The 17,663-nt window shown below is 43.3% G+C and overlaps 1 pseudogene; it reads left to right on the top strand.

Annotated features, from left to right (window-relative positions):
- The first annotated feature begins 4,908 nt into the window (after positions 1-4,908).
- Positions 4,909-9,015, top strand: LOC147981697 (uncharacterized; annotated as a pseudogene).
- Positions 9,016-17,663: the final 8,648 nt, after the last annotated feature.

Raw genomic sequence — 17,663 nt, 5'->3', positions numbered from 1 at the left:
CAGTACATAAAGGGATCGATCGATCGGGTTCAGTAAGCGAATGCCTCGCTTTGCTTCCGTTAGCGAACACCTCACTTACACACGTATGAGAGAAACACGCAAACCACAATGCTTTGCTCCGCGCTGACCACCCATCGATTGCCCGCCGTAACCGGGAACTCCACGAATATTTCCTCGCCCTAACTTCTACCATGATTTTGTACGTATGAACGGACTAAAGAATGTCATGCAGGTTCGTCTGCGACACGTCCTGAACGAAAAGCTCATTTTCTATCATATTTTTTTTTCATAGAAATAGGAGCGCACCACATATATGATGATACATGTTTTTGTCATAAGTATTGTCATAGAAGTGTCACATCCATGACAGAAAAAGTTTTCGTTCGGACTATAATGTCACGAATGTGTTTTTTTTTCTAGTGAGAAGGTCCACCTGACCAAGAGTTGTGAAAGGAGCAACGCCAGATTCTCAACAGGGAGAACCCGATTTGCTAAACAGTCTATGATAACCATCTACCAACCCTAGCCGCCGTCATTTTCCATCTCATCTCCATATCTATCATCACCACCATCACCTCAGTTATCCATATCCAAGTTAGTCATACTAGTAATCGGTGCATCGCATCCGTAACTATTGTAAGCCATATTACCAATCAATCATCCATCTTTATGTCGTCTTCAATGTCCGACTAATTCGATAAAGCAATGGGTTGAGGCACCACCTTGCAACCTGATGTATTTGTGGAAGGGAACATTGGTATTACTTCGTGTCTCTTGTCTTGTTCTTGGTCTAAGGCCCCGCCTGTACTGAGGGTTCCATAGCTCGATCAACAAGAAGGTAAAGTGTGAGGAGGACATGAAATGTTATCCCGACCAGCAGTGAGAGAAATGATTAGTATAGTAGCGAAAAGCAATTCCTTACGGACAAATGAGATGTAGTCATGAAACACACAATGTTTTCCTCTGAATATTTATTCTTAATAACCGAGGTAACCCGGTGTGACGGTAAGGATATAGGTCTGACAACTGACTCTTGACGTAGTGCGCAACGTATTTTTATGTGAATTTTTATGTATATTATGTTTACCTGTGCGGCAAGGAAAGAAACTCGAGTGTCATGATGTGATTGTTCGTACAACAATAGTAATCCCTCTGTTTTCAAAATATAGTGACCATAAATTTAACCAACGATAAACTTTTGCTCTAGCCGCAGTCGGTCTCGTTGGTTAAATTTATGGTCAAAGTTGAATCTCGAAAAGCACGAACGCACTATATTTTAAAATGGAGGGAGTAAGTTTAAGGCGATATTTTTCCCGATGCATTTATAAGCACATGCTTGTGATTTACAATGACCTTGTTTGTCAGTCTCTCTGTACATAAGCTCGTTGTGTTATAGCTGGGCATTAAACTAGTTTTCATGGAAGTCGTGTTGCACATGTTGTCACAAATGTTAGCGAGAAAGGTGAGCAAGTGATAGCTAAGGAGCGTGTTTATACTAAAATCTTGATAGTGATCCAGGCATACACAAATTTTGCCCGTGGCATTAAAAAATGAATTTGCTCGTTAACCAAATCGCGTAACATGTATCTATAAGAGACAGGGCTCTAAGAGTAGTCTAAAATTTTGCCCAGGGCTCTAAGGGTATCTACAGCCGGACTGAACAAATTTGGCCCCTCAAACACCGGCGGACGCACCCGGTCAGTGTCCGATGTGTCCGCTTTTCCTATTTTTTCGTTCACGCAATCATGTCTCTCACTTTTTCCTTATACGTCCAGTTACATGTATGCAATTGGTGTAGAAAAAAAAGATAGAAAGAAAAGAAATAATAAGTACACTTGTGATTGGTCACATGCATATGTCTCCCAATCCTATGTGGCAGGACCATTGACCGGGCACGTCCGACCATTCCTCATACTCATCTCATATATGAGATGAATATGAGGTTTGTCGGACAACCCGGACATTTAAGGAGGCTTCGAGGGGTCCGGTTGTGTCAATTTTTTTATTCTCTCTCTTGTCTGGTCAGTGGTTTCCGTATCTGCCCGATCATTTCAGGAGTCCGGCTATGGATGCTCTAAGATGACGCATTTTCCCTTTTTATATATGCATATGTTAAAACATAGATTAAATAAAATTTTGAAAATCATAAGTACACACATCACATCTACCTGTGCATGCTAGTTTCTTCAGTTTTTTTTTGCATGTATACTGCTTGTGCATTTGGTCATAATCGTGGGAGAGTATATAGAACAGGATGCATCACTAGCAGCACGATTCGCTGGATGGGTGGTGATGCGAGTGTCAGCAAGCATTGACGCCGGGTCTATGTCCACAGTCAACCATCGGGCCGTCGCGCGGATTGGGCCGCTGCTCCAGAGACTATAAAACCGGAAATTTGAAACCGGAAAGCCACGCTCCACCCCCACCAACTCGTGCCATATGGCCGCCCCGCCCACCTCGAGCTACAAAACCACCAAAGAAGTCCCACATGCGCGCGGGCGTGGCGACCGGGAGTCCGCTGGACTGGAGGCGCGGCAAACATGCAACAAGGCCTCCACCAAACGCACGAATCCATTTTACTTCCTCCGTTCTAAAATAGATGACCTAAAATTGTACTAACTTTGTACCAAAACTAGTATGAAGTTAGATCATCTACTTTGAAACGGAGGGAGTAGCTCGGAGGTGTGCTTTCAGGAGTGGAGATACCCCGAACGACAGACCCCAGCTCTCTGTCGAGCCAGCCTGCCTGCCTAGTGGTGGGTGGGGACGTGGGGTGCAAAAAAGGGGAGCACTCAAGGGCAAAATCGATAAATTTGACATCAAAGCGAAAATATTTCACAAAACAAACTATTTTTGGAAGTATTTTACATTGCCAACCCTTTTGTGCAGTCTCGATAGCAAGGCGTTGCACAATATAGTGTGACGTCTTGTTATCAGCTCGATGAAGTACTTTAAAAACAGTTTAGTTTGTGAGATACTTTTGCCTTGAGGTTAAATTTATCCATTTCACCGCGCCCGACCGAATTGCGAATATGGGCCCAGAGGCGGTGCGGTGCGGGTTTGACTTGTATCGGGGGCGACGATGATGGCGAGGCCCGGACATTTCTGAGTTGGGTTGGGTTGGGTTGGTGCATGCTCGGGTTGGGCGGCGCGGCCGCTGCCTGCTGGGGGTTTGGCCGAGTACCCGACCTACGTACGTCGCCGATCCGCCCTCTGGATCCCTCGCCGGCCAGCGAGTGCCAGTGCCCACTCTAGCTCTCCTGCGCGCACGTCAAACAGACCGATCGATCGGTCACCAAACAAACCGATTGAGCCCCACGTAGCCAGCTGTCCCCAGCTCGCACCCACGCCCCCACTTGCCCCCACGCCTCATCCCCTCCCATGCTGCTTTTTTCTTCTTCTCCACGCCAGAAGCAGATCCAACAGAAATCGCCCCCAACCCTTCTTCCTCCTCCTACACAGCCGCCATGGGAGCCCCAAAGTAGAAGGAGCTGCTTCAAGATTTAAAGGGCAGGGTGGTCAGAGGCATACCAGGCAGTAAGATCAAGCAGGTAAGCCCCCTCCGCACCTCTTCACTTCCCCCTTTCTTCTACTGCATAGGCATATGTAAATCCCCTTCTCCATGGATCCATGTAGAATCTGCTTCAAAAAAGAGGTGAATCTGGCACATCACACCAGCCTACTTGATGTTACTGCTGGATGTGTTAAACATGCCAAAAACTACTTGATGCATGCCAGACAAGTTTCTACCACCTGGATGTGTTAAACAAGCCAACTAAAAACAAGTTCTCTGGCCAATTAAAACATGATTAAAGCCAACTCAACAAAGCATTGTAGCCAAAAACTAAACATGCATTCTACCAACTTGTAGTTATTGTTTGCAAAATGAAAAAAAAATTGACTGCCCAATAGATATGTGCAACGAAAAATTCATAAATGTGCAACTGAACATGCATCCCAGCCAACTGAACCTATATTCTGGCAACTCGGCATGCATGCTAGCCAAAACTAAAACATGCATTGTACCCCACCTGTTATCTGGCCAACTAAAAAACATGTATCCTGGCCAACTAAACATGTATCCTGGCCAAGTAAACATGTATATTTCGCAATACATGTTTGTGAGTGAACACTTTGGGAAAAGTGTAGTATATGTGCAAATAAAAAACATGTTTTCTGGCCAACTAGACATGCATGTTGGCAAAAAACTGAGAAAATGTATCCTGGCCAATTGAGACATCTATTCTAGCCAACTGAATGCATTAACTGTCCAACTGAACATGCATGTTGGTCAAAAACTGAAATAAATGCAACCTGGCCAGCTGAGACATCTATTCTAGCCAAGTAAAAACATTGAATGTCCAACTGGATATGTATGCTGGCCAAGTGCAAAGATGCATCCTGGCAATTGAGATGTCTATTCTAGCGAAAACCAGAAATCTGTAGTGCAACAGGAAAAGCACAAGAACTTTTGTCCATGGCTAATGAAGCCACAAACCATATTAACATATTCACACATATAATCTTGTCCCACGCATATATTCTAGTCCCACACCTATTGCAAAACATATTAATATGTTCAAATATACCAGAATTAGAAACATAAACGATGATGAAAAACATATAACTATAATCTGTCCTCCAATTCTTCTTTCTTCTTTCACCTGGATTTTCCTTCTCAAATGTAGCATCCAATTATGTGCAGAAAAATCTGAAAAGAGCTCCTTGTGAAACGGAAACCTACAGATCATTACAACAAAACAAAAAAGAGGGAAAGTCAGAAAAACTCTGTAGCAAAAAGAAGTCATGCTTTTGCCAGTTATTTACTGCAAACTGTGCAACTAACATAACAAATATGTGCAAACAAAAAATTTCATAACTGTTATAATAAAAGATTATGCTACGGTCATGTTGTTTTTGGAACTAAGATTATCACAAAATGGTGTGCAACTGCCTATTTACTAAGTTTTTAGGTTGTTTGAAACACTCTTTTTCTGTGGTTACCAACTGATGACATCAATTTCTTCTTTTTATATATGTGCAGGGAGTGTGTCGCAGCATCCAAGAACAAGGAAAAAAATGCTTGATCTCAATGAGTTGCCTCCAGATCTCAATGAGCTTCCTCGTGATATGGATCAGCAGCAACCCAGCATACAACAAGGAAATTGGACAGAAAATGGTCGATCTATTTACTACACGCAGGCAAGTCGTGATGGTAACCCTACGGGCCATGACAATGTGGCAGGCCAGTCATCAGCCTGTGGTGCCCCTGTAGTGGTGTCTTTGCAGTCAGAGAGCCATACTCTTGATGACACGGGAACCAAGGCAAATGTTCCTGGTCCAACCAGGACTGAGCTAGAAGTTGGGGCTGTTGACAGAGCTGTGCAAGTAGAAGAAGGAGAGGATGAGGCTGGTTCTCAACCTATGGAACCCTATGTTGGCATGAGGTTTGACAGCCTTCAAATTGCTAAGGATCACTACAACAGCTACGCACTACGGATGGGTTTCTCTATCAAGATGAACACCTCTAGACGGACAGCCTGCACCAATGAATTGATAAAACAACAGTTTTGCTGCAACAAGTTCAAGAAGTCCAAAGCTGATGATGGAGGACCTGAGGCTCCTCCTGTCCTGGACCCTATTCCAGATCCAAAATCTGTTAACAGTGATGAGGAGATGGAAGAAGAACCTCCAATATTTGCTGAAGAGGAGGCTGGTACTAGTAAGAAGAAGAAGAAGAAGCGCAAACGCGAGACAATAAAGCAGACTGAATGCTAGGCGAAAATGTTGGTGAAGCTGATAGATGGGCGATGGGAGGTGACACACTTTGTTCGTGACCCCAATCATCCGCTTGTGAACAAACCGTTATTGTCCAAATACTTGAGATCCCACCAAGGAATCTCACCTGATGAAAAGGAGTTTCTGCGCATCTTGTATAACTGCAACTTGACTACAGGTGTGGTGTTTTTCTATATCCCTTGAAGAATTAAGTTTCCCTCTAGGAAGTTCAGTGTGCAACTGTTATGGTACTACTGTGCAACTGAAATGGCTTAACTGTGCAACTGGTGTCCAACTTCCCATGCTTTTTGTATATCACTTTTGGTGCTTCTTGTGCACCTAGATTGTCTTTACTGTGCAACTACACAATGTCCTGTATGCAAAAACTGCAAAGTGTTTTTAAAAAGGTGCAGCTAGGTGTCCATTTCCTGCGATTATCTGTGCCAACACGTGTCCTATTACTGTGCAGCTGGATGTGCCATTTGTGCAACTAAAAAAGGATATACTGTTTGTTTTTGTATTATGCAGGACGAATGATGCATGTAATGGCAGAGTTCTATGGATCTGAGATGATGGTGTCGTTCGGACCAAAGGCAATAACAAATCTTTGTACAAGTTTCCGTAGAGATGACACAAAGGAGGGTGATCTGATTGAGACAATTGCACACTTCAAGGATATACAAAAAACCGATCCAGACTTCTTCTATAAGGTGAAATATGATGAAGAGGACAAAGTTGTCAACATATTTTGGGTGGACGGCTTAGCTCAAAAAGCTTATGCGGAGGCATACCAGGATTGCATATCGTTTGACACCACCTACATGACCAACTTGTACAATATGTTGTTCGCGCCCTTCATAGGAATAAACCGACATGGCCAATCTTTCATGCTGGGTTGCGCGTTTGTGAGGCAGGAGTTGGCATCGAGCTTTGATTGGGTCTTTGGAGCATTCCTAGAGGCTATGGATGGCAAACCTCCTGACAACTTCATCACCGATCAGGATGGTGCGATGAGGCAGTCAATACAGAACATCTTTCCAACCACCATGCACCGCTGTTGTCGATGGCACGTCATGAAAAAGGCTCAGGAAAAGGTTGGTTGGCTGCTGTGCCGGAATCCAGGACTCTCTGATGATTTCAACAAGTGTGTTGACTTCAGCTTCACTATATACGAGTTGAGCAGAATTGGGCTGGGTTAATGATGAAGTATGAGGCTATGACACACACGCACTTTGAGAAGTTGTACGAATACAGATCAACTTGGGTGCCGTGCTACTTCAAACATAGGTTCTTCCCCTTCCTCTAGTCTACACAGCGTAGTGAGGGGTTCAACGCCGTCCTGAAAAGATATGTGAACCCACACAACTCAATGCTGAACTTCGTCAAGCAATATGAAAAAATCCAGAACCACATCCCTGCCAAGGAAGGCTGCAATGATTACAGGACAGAACACCTTGAGATTGAGTTGTGGTCCAACTTCCCAATAGAGAAGCAAGCTTACAAAACATATACTAGAAACCTTTACCGCAAGTTCAGAGAAGAGTTTGAGTTGATTGGACGTTATAATGCATTCCAAGTTGGTGTTGATGTGTTTGAGCTCAGACCGAACCAGGAATTTGTTGCGAAATATGGTTCTCGAAACTACTTGGTGCAGGCAAGGGTGGAGGAGGGTTCCTATTTGTGTGAGTGCTGTAAAATGGACAAGGACGGCATCCTCTGTTGCCACATCCTCAAGGTGTTCACCCATGTTAGCTTTGATGTCATACCGGAAAGGTACCTGCTAAGACAGTGGACACCTACTGTTGTACCTAGTGCGCCAGGGACTGGTTATGAGCAACCGATGAAATGCCTCCTCAATCAAAGAAGCAGATAAGGGAGAGGAACATGATATACGATTTTCGATAACTAGCAAAGTTTGCGAGTGGTTCTTATCCAGCACAAGCTATTGTATACAAGCATATGCGTGCAGCACGTACCGAGATCGGCCACCTGAACAAGTCCAAAAAAAAGAAAAAACCGACTGCTGCAACGGGGCCATCAGATGATGGCAACCCTCGAGGACCTCCTCCACCTCCAAGCAGCAATCAGGGGGCTCATCATCCAGGTAATTACCTGCCCCAACTCCTGATCTAACTAGGTGTGTAACTTCAGTTGCACACATCATTGTGCCCAGTTGCACACACCATGGTAGCCACTTGGACAGAACATACTGCCTAGTTGCGCACGCTGTGTTAGTTCAAACATCAAGATAACACAGCTAACTTATTTTTCCAGTTCTGGATATAGGTGATGTCAACCCTCAAGGACCTCCTCCCCCTCCTGGCTGTACACGGCATCCTCCGCCACCTCCTCCCCCGCGTGCTCCTCCCAATGGCCCTATAGGCAGCACTCAGGGGGCTCGTCGTCTAGGTAATTACCTGCCCCCAACTCCCCATCAAACTAGGTCTGTAACTCCAGTTGCACACATCATGGTGCTCAGTTGCACCGAACAGGCTACCTAGTTGCGCACGTTGTGTTAGTTCGAGTATCAAAAAGATAAACACAACTGACTTGTTTGTCCTGTTCTGCCTATAGGTGATGCCAACCCTCAAAGACATCCTCCCCCGCCAGGCCCAACTAGCAGTGCCCTTTGTGCTACTCCCAATGGACCTACAGGCAAGACTCAGGGGGCTCATCACCCAGGTTAGTACCTTCACCGACTCCAAAATAAAAACTAGGGTGAGTGACTTTAGTTGCACATATCATAGTGCCCAGTTGAACAGAACATGCTGCCTAGTTGCGTGCGCTGTGTTAGTTTGAGGATCAAGCTAAAAATCTAACTTGTTTTCATGTTCTGCCCATAGGCGACTACAATCCAAGTACCATGACAGGCCGTGCTACTGCAGGTGTTTTTTTCAACTTAACTTGCACACAGCAACCAGTTAGTTGCACAAAATGTACTGTGTGGTTGCACAGAACATCAGTGTTGGTTGCACAACAACAAAAATACTAAACTTTTTATATGATTATTACACAGGTGATCGTGACGGTCCTACTGCCCTGTTGGAGGCTGCATCCCTTGCACAAGCTTCTGATGATTTTGTGCCCAGGGATCCTCCAAGGTCTACTACAAAGGGTAGGGCAAAGAGTCGACGGTACAAATCGGCGCTGGAGCTACACCCAAAGAAGAAAAACGAATGCAGCCAGTGCCAACCTACAGAGCACACTGCTGGTGTGTGTCCACAGAGGCTCCTGTGATTCTGTTTCCTCATTTGTAACTTTGGAACAAAAAAGGAAAATAATGATGTCTTTTTTATCAATGTTGGGACCAAGTGGACACATTCAGCATCTATGATTCCTCTTTATCTAATTTATGCTGCTTGAATTAGTTCATGCACTGTCTAAAAAAAGTTGCTATTTGTGCCTTTGTTGGCAACTGGTTAAATATTTAGTTGTTGAACAATTGTATATCTAGTGCTCCTAATGTATCAACAAAAGTGATGATATTGAGTTGCAAACGCAATTACTAGTAGTGTACAACTATAAAATCTGCTTAATAAAATTGTACAAACCAGCAACTTCCTCCATGGAGCAGAAAAAAAGAAAAAATAGTACTGACCTACTCCTTGTCGTATCTCAGCAACTTCCTCCATGGGGCAGTGTTGTGCACGCTGGTGACCCAATCATATGCCAGCTTCTTCCTGATGTTGAGTACTTCCTTGGGGTCGTAGTTGGGCAGTTGGATACCATTCCACTCGGTGGCGTTAAGCAGTGCGAACAACCCACACTCATTACTGCAAAATGGGCAAAAAAAATTGTCACATAAAATTAAAACCAAATAAAGGTAATGCACTCTGTGCAACTGCTTATGTCCTACTGTGCAACTGCATCTGTTCTACTGTGCAACTGCTTATGTCCTACTGTGCAACTGCTTGTGTTCTACTGCAACTCATTATGTGCCACTGTGCAACTGCTTACGTGCCAGTGTGCAACTACTTATGCGCCACTCTGCAACCAGCTAGATAATCCATTAGAAACTCATAAAAATGATAAAACAGATTGAAGACTAGTACTGTGTCTTAAAAATACTAAAGATTGCACATGTAGAAAAATTTAAAAACTACAAAATGATGGTATATGATTGAGAAGGGATGAAATGCTTATTGTCTTACTTGCCGAGCTGTTTCGGTACGTCAATGTCAATAATCTGGAAGTGCTCGATGCTGAACTTTCGGTAATGCTTCCTCCATAGCTGGCGTACTACCCCCGCGATGGTAGAGGCGGTGTTCATCAGCTCAATGTTGTCCAGCGTCCTGCTTGAATCAAGAACTTCGAAGCGTCCGTCCCTCAAGTTGACACTGAAGACCCAATAATGCCTCCCTCCGTCCTTATCGGTTACATCTGCGCACTCGAGCACTGGCAGCATGACCTGCAAGCGTGAACGATTTCAGACACAAATACAAGCTGTAGCTAAGAAAAACAGTAAAAGACTTGGTCAAGTTAAAAACAGGTTGCAACAAGTATCTGCCAACTAGCAGATGTGTCATGTGCAACTGGACATGTTGTGGGTGCCAACTAAAAAAAGATTGATCATGTGGGCACAACACTCACCAAGTCTTTCTTATCGAGACGGTTCTTGTAATCAAACTTCTTGTTTATCTCATTCACATTGTGGATCCCTTGCTGTAATTTTATCTGCAGAGATTATAAAATATGGCTCAAAATTCCTTAGTAGGTGAAAGGCCTCCCTCAAATGGTCAACGAAAAAAGTGCTACAGAACAAAGATGAGGGTAAAAAGAAGGTTTTGGAAAAACTTACAGAAAACCTCAGTGGTATAACAACCTTCTTTGACCCTTCTGGTAAGTTATTCATGATGTGTAAGATTCCAGTCTCAATAACAATTTTTGACAACCATTGAACCGGCTTCATCGAATCAACTAACTCCTTTAAAGAAATGTAGAAAGCACCATACCTGATTATCTCAGGGTTGACTATTTTTTGAAAGCAATAAAAAGACAAGTTAGCTCGAAGGGTCACAACAGCAAAAAAAATGTGCATGAAATTGAAAACAGAATAGTGTGCAACTAAAAGCCCTGTTCTGTGCAACATGCTATGCTTTCTGTGCAACTAAGTGGCTGGTCCTATGCAACTGAAAAAGATATGTATGTAGGCTGTGGGGAGTTAGTTTACCTGGTAGCTCCATCATCTGCTCCTTTGTGATGCCTGACCCAATACAAGAGGGCAGCGTAAAGCTTGTTCACTACCTCATTGGTGCTGAAAGTCTTCTTCTTGTTGTAGTCGATGAATGGAGACCTTTGAGATGCTGCGGGCCTTATTACCCTCCTCTGTCTTCGTGCAATAGGTGGTCCCGAAGAACTGCTCGTGCCAACTTCTGGTTCTGCGCATATCGGGGTGTGGCAATTCTCTGGTGAACCAACATCTAGCTCTTGAGCTATTGCCTTGCCAGCATCAGCAGCATCACATCCTTCATTCACAGCTGCTGGGTCCAACTCACACTCATCAATGCAAATCACACCGGCTTTCGCTGTTTCTATTGCTGGAGCAGGTGCTGGAGCATCACCATCTATGTCGAGGTCAAAAGATGGTGCATCGCAGAACCCGTCACCATGATAAGACTTTGATCTTCGTAAGGGTTCAAGGACCAAGGCATCTCCTTGCGGCACAAACATGAGTGCATCGTTCACTGACTTGGTTCGCAATAGTGTTGTAGTTGGCGGCCTTGCAGGCTTGCACCTACTTATAATGTTGAACACCTCCTCTTGTGTTAATGGTTGCTGAAAGTCAGCTCTTGGGGATGGAACTTTGATAGTTGGATCACCTCCTTTTGTGTTTGACATTGAAGCATCTCTATGAGTAGGCACCTTGGGGCTTCCAGTTGCAGTGGTGCCTTCCTGACCAGCTATGGTGGTTTTGACTGTGACCATGCTGCTAACTGACACATCAGTTGGCACACTGGTATCTATAGTTGGCATCTTTCCAGTCTGAGTTGGCAGCAACCTAGCAGAACTTGGCACCCCTGCATCAATGGCTGCGGCTCGCGGTTCTCTCTCGTCTCTGAACCCCAAACCTTTTGTGGCATGTTCCCTCTTTGTGCCCCTGACAAACTTGACAATCTTCTCCTTAGGTGGTTTTGGTGGAACTGTTGAAAGGGGAGTCTTTCCCTTAATCTGTTGAACTTCTGTGACATTGGTTGGCTCTCTGCTCACTACAGTTGGCATATCAGTTTGAAGCACAGCTTCCTTGACCATATTTACTTCAGCATCTGCACTCACCATCTTCTCCTTGGTTTGAGGCAACTGCAGATTCTTCTTCATTAAAACTGATTTACGCTTCTGGACCACGTGAGGGTTTGCCATGGATGCTGCCTTGCTCTTGCTGGAGTTTAGGTCTGGGAGCTGCTTTAAATATTCCTTGTATTTTTCCTTTGAATGAACCCAGTCAAGACCCTTTCCTGCTTCCTCCATGTCAATTTGATTCTTTTCAGCATCACTTGATAAGAATAGGCTCTTGTCAATGGCAAAGTTGATCTTCTCACACATATCTTTATCGCTAAAATCTGGCACAGAAAAGGTGGTTGGCAAAGCTGATTTCAAGTTGCAGAGCTTGAACATATCAATGCTGCCCTGAGACTCTGCTTCCTCATTTTTCTTTGACTTCGGCAAATCCTTGTCTTTCCAGCAAGTTTTGTCAATCAACATCTGTAGTGTGCTCTTGCTACTCAATGAATTGCTGCTGCTCGCAGGGGTGGCATAAGTGCTAGTCCTTCTGGATGTGTTGCCACCTGTACCACCAGAACCAGGGGCGTTGTCATCATCATCGTCATCGCTGTTGTCGCTGCCTTCATTGGATCCCCCTTTATCATCATCATAACCATCCTCGTCTTCTTCATCATCGTCTTCTTCCCTCTCACTGCCATCAGCTGCTGCGCCTTTTTCTTCTCCCCTCTCACTGCCATCAACTGCTGCCCCTTTGTCCCCGTCCTCCTCTTTGGCCTCACCTTCTTCTTCCTCCTCCTCTGCATCACTATCTTCTTCCTTGTCCTCCTCCTCTCCTTTGTCCTCTTCTTGTTTGTCCTCCTCCTCCTCCTCCTCCTCCTCTTCCTCCTCATCCTCCTCCTCCTCTGCATCTTCTTCATTGTCATCCTCATCCTTGTCCTCCTCCTCTGATTCATCCGCATTTGTGTCCTCATTGTCGTCAGCATCTATCGCTGCTTCTATTTCCTCATCTTCTTCTGACTCATCCTCAACAAACTCTTTTTCTTCTTGTATAGTTGACCACCGTCTCTTTCTTTTTGGAGCACAGCGTGACGCCCCAGTTTGCATTGATGGCTGCCGTACGTAAGGATCAATATCTGGTTCCTCGTCATCGATCTTGGCAACTGCTTCAATGAAGGTGCCAACCTGTTCAGTTACAGCCTTGCACAGCTTATTGACCACTTTCGCAATCTTTGCCTTTTTCTGCATCAACACAAAAAAGATTCAGTACTGATTCGGTTAGAAAAAATCATAAAAAGCAAAAATATCTGTAACTGACCATGATGTGATAAGCAAAAACGACTAATACACACTTTCTGGCCAACTAAAAACATGATTCTAGCCAACTACACATGCACTGTGGCATGAACTAAAAAACATGCATTCTACCAAAAGTTGATGACAATGGTTGTAAATGAACACTTTGACTGTCCAAAAGAATATGTGCAACTACAAAAGCTTATATGTGTAACTGAACATACATCACAGCCAACTAAATTCTGTATTCTCACAACTACAAAAGTTATACATGTCCATCTGAACATACATCCCAACCAATAGAAAAATATTGGTAAGTGATACAAGTTTCTGTATGCAAAACACTAACCTGCGAATTGTATGTTATTGGTAACTTGGATGCCATGAATGCTTCTGCTCCGTGCCTCTATACTCCTCTTTAAGCTGATGTGAAAAAAAAGAGAAACAGAAAATAACAAGGTTATCAAAATAGATTTGTGTGTTGAATGAAACCACACATTACAACATGTGCAACTACAACAAGATACTGGGGTAGACAAATTCAACTATACATATATGCAACTGAACAAAGACACAAAAACTGTGCAACACACATGGCACCTAAAAAAAGTTTCTACCAACTGATGCAACACGTCTGTGCAACAAGATTAGTAAAACTGTGCAACTTAAAAAAGATGGTGTGCCAATTTAAAATGAACATGTGTGCAGATTGTCAAACTGAAAGCTACAATCTGTGCAACTACATGCATTGTTGTGCCAGCTGATGACAGTTTTCTGTGCAATTTCCAAAAAGAGTGACCAGACATCAAAAGAAAATAGAAGGAAGACACTGTTGGAAAAAAACAAAAAAGAACTCACTTGTAATTTGCCGAACACACCAGGAGAGATAGTATCCTTCTTGGTCACCTTGGCAATTAGAGTACTATCCCATGCATTCGATCGTATCGCGCAGTTGCTTACTGGGATGTCATGTACGAGCGCATCAAGGTATAATATCTGCACCAGACCCAAACAAAAGAAAAGGCCAAGTTCAGTTATTGTTATGAGAATTTTCAGCAAACTATAACTGCACAGAAAGAACATGAACATATGGAAAAAAGTGGTCGTTTTCACTAACCATCAAGTGATACAAGCAGCAGCAGACAGTTTGCTTCTCCTGGTCCATGTTCCGGAAAGCTTCGTTAATGTGTTCTGCTACAAAGAGGCAGATGTTTGTATTCTTTAGCATTTGATGATCTAGCACAAGTCCATAACACTTTGGGCTGAGTTTCAAGGGCGTGGTTGGTGCTAGAAAAGTCCTGAAGGCAACCGCAAGCCAGGCCATAAAGAATGTGTCATCCATTCTTCCAGCCATATCCTGAATCATCTTGAGCCATGTAGTGATCTGGGGATGAGAATTTCCAGTTATGTTGAAAGCCTGTCTGAATATCGTAGTGGCATCCTTGTCAACTAAATATCTGACTTTTGGACCCTTGTTTGGGAGATCAAATACCCTCTGAACACTGTCAGCATCGACACGGATCCTTCCCCTTCTTGGGAAACCATTTTAGAGGTCTGTGGCTGGTAGGACTACACCAGGAACTTAGTGAGGTCCGCTGGAAGTGTGTCTGATAAGTTCAATAGCCCCCCGACCGACCTCGAAACTAGCTCTGATTTCTGTAGTGGGGTTAGAGAGGCGTTGAAATTTGCAAAGCGCGCTGGTGATGTCCTTATCATGCCTGCTTGTGATGGTCGCTCCACATCTTCCCCTGGAGCCACCTCAACTCCTTCACCGCTGCCCTGTTGATTAGAAAATGAAAGCATTACACAAACATTAAACACAAGAGAAAAAACAAGAATGAAAATAAACTAGCAATCATCATTTGGATCAGTATTAGAATGAGCTATATATTCATAAAATAGATCATGCCAACTAATATGATGTATTTGTGCAACTAATAAAGCTCATGAGGACAACTGCAAGACTGCCAGTGTGCAACTGAATGTGCAACAATAAAACAGTAAATAAAAAAAGATCGAGACGTGACAGCTACAAAAAGTTCTAGTGGATGTGCAACAATAAGAAATGATACTGCAACACAAGAAAAACAGTAACTAAAAAAAGGTTTGCAAAGAACTATTCAAATAGCTCATAAACACACACAAAAAACCCACATACCTCAGCATCTGCTGCGGAAGATGCGACAGCTTCTCCAGCAACTGCTGCCTGCACAAAAAATGACCACTGATGTCAACTATGAAAAGATGCCAACTAGTGAACTACAAGATGCCAACTAATGTCAACTGTATTTAAATCAATATGACTAGAGATGTCAACTACAAAAGGATGTTATTGACAGACTAAAAACAAAAATAGTGGTCCGAACTACTGCATAATTTCATCACTATCTAAAAAAGGCGAGAAAAACACTTATATTTGAGATTTTACTTACCCTAGAAGATGACTCAGCTCCCTTGCCAAGTAATGCACGTCTAGTCCGCTTTACAACACGGAACTGATCAGCATCCTAAGAAAAAAAATAAAAACATGAGCATGGGAAAAAAATGTTATATGACCCAAACAAAACCAAAAAAATGGACTTGTGTCATCAGCATGCCACTTACCTCAACATCCTCTCCCTGCTCAACACTCTGCGCAGATCGTGGCTGGCGATTAGTAGGACGCTTCGAGTTCCGGCGAAGCGGCTGACTTCCAGAATGCTGATTAAGCAACCAAAAGAAAACATGGAAAAAAAGACATTACCATACATGCATAAGTTGAAAACAACTCAAAAACAAAAAAAAAGTGAAAAAAATACATCTCCTTCATTGCCATCCGCATCTCCTCCTATTATAACCATTTTTGCCCTGCGGCAGGAAATACAACAAAAAACATAGTTAGAAGATGTGGACAACCAACTACTACAGTGATGCAGCCAACTGGGCAGTAAACCTTGTGCAAACTGGACATCAAATAAGCCAACTAACTTTTTTCTGCCTAATTATTACTTGCCAACTGTGACAAGTAATACATAGGCAGAAAAAAGTTAAGTAAAGGCAACAAGCTCGGTGAGATATCTTATTCTGAAAAAAGCGTTCCTAGTTGAACATGAGGGGAGACACATGAAAACAACCATATCCACAACAAAAAGACTTGCACATTGAGAAAAATTAAAAATGGAAAATTGGCAAGCATTGGTACTAATTTGCACAAATCAAGGGGTCCTAGTTGCACAAAGCACGAGAATAACACATAAACCACCACAGCCACCACAACGCTGGTGGATTGGGTAGATTATATTGGAAAACTGGCAAGCATTGGTGCTAAAATTGCACAAACAATAGTCCCTAGTTGCACACAGCAAAGGAGAAAACAGCCAACTCATGCGCAAAATGAGTTAGAAGATGCGCAAAATGAAGTACAGAACCAACTAGTACATGGATGCAGCCAACTAATCAGGCAACTTGTGCAACTGAACGACGCGTAGACAGACAACCTAGCACAAAATAGCAAGCAAACTAAGCAGGGCAACTAGTGTCCATTGTAAAACACATGGACAACCAACTTGACCACGAAAGTAGAGCAACTTGTGCAACACAAAAACAGTATATATATATATATATATATATATATATATATATATATATATATATATATATATATATATATATATATATATATATATATATATATACAGCCAATTAGTATATGGATGCATCCATCTAATTGTGCAAATAAACAATATATAGACGGTCGACCTAGTGCAAAACAGCAAACCAACTAAGCGGGACAAACTAGTGCAGGTGTAGAACATATGGACAGCCAACTAGTAAAAGTGATGTAGCCAACTGAGCAGTATGTAGACACCCAACTAGCAAAAAATTGGTGCAACTGCAGAACATAGGGACAGCCAACTACAATATGAATGAAGCCAACTAGATAGAATTTTGTGCAACTGGAACACAAGTGTCTACCAACTAAAAAGTGGCCGTGATACAAGTTTCACCCTCTTAGTTGGTTTGCACAGGTAATGGTCCCTAATTTGCACAGGTACTAATTTGCACGGGTAATGGTCCCTAATTGCAAACAAGAGGAGAAAAACACATGACCCACGAGAACCACCATAAGGCTGGCAGATTGGCTATATTATCTCAAAAATTGTCTACTACTGCTCCTAATTTGCACGCAAGGGGCGACAGAGTTGCACACCGCGGGGGAAAAACACTCATCAAAAACACCAGATCCACCACGAGGCTTCAATCCATAGAAGAGGCTCTATCGCCGCGAACCACTCATCCTCCCTGAACCACTCGTGCCGTACGTATATGCACGAGCTCACCCCCTACTGTAACGCAAAAACGACGGGATGAGCACAACCCTAACCCACCCCTGC

Source organism: Triticum urartu, chromosome 3A (genome assembly GCF_056163025.1).
Source record: "Triticum urartu cultivar PI428250 chromosome 3A, HENAU_Tu73, whole genome shotgun sequence".
Classification (NCBI taxonomy): Eukaryota; Viridiplantae; Streptophyta; class Magnoliopsida; order Poales; family Poaceae; genus Triticum; species Triticum urartu.
The sequence above is the reverse complement of the archived record's forward strand: the minus strand, read 5'-3'. Positions and strand labels throughout refer to the sequence as shown.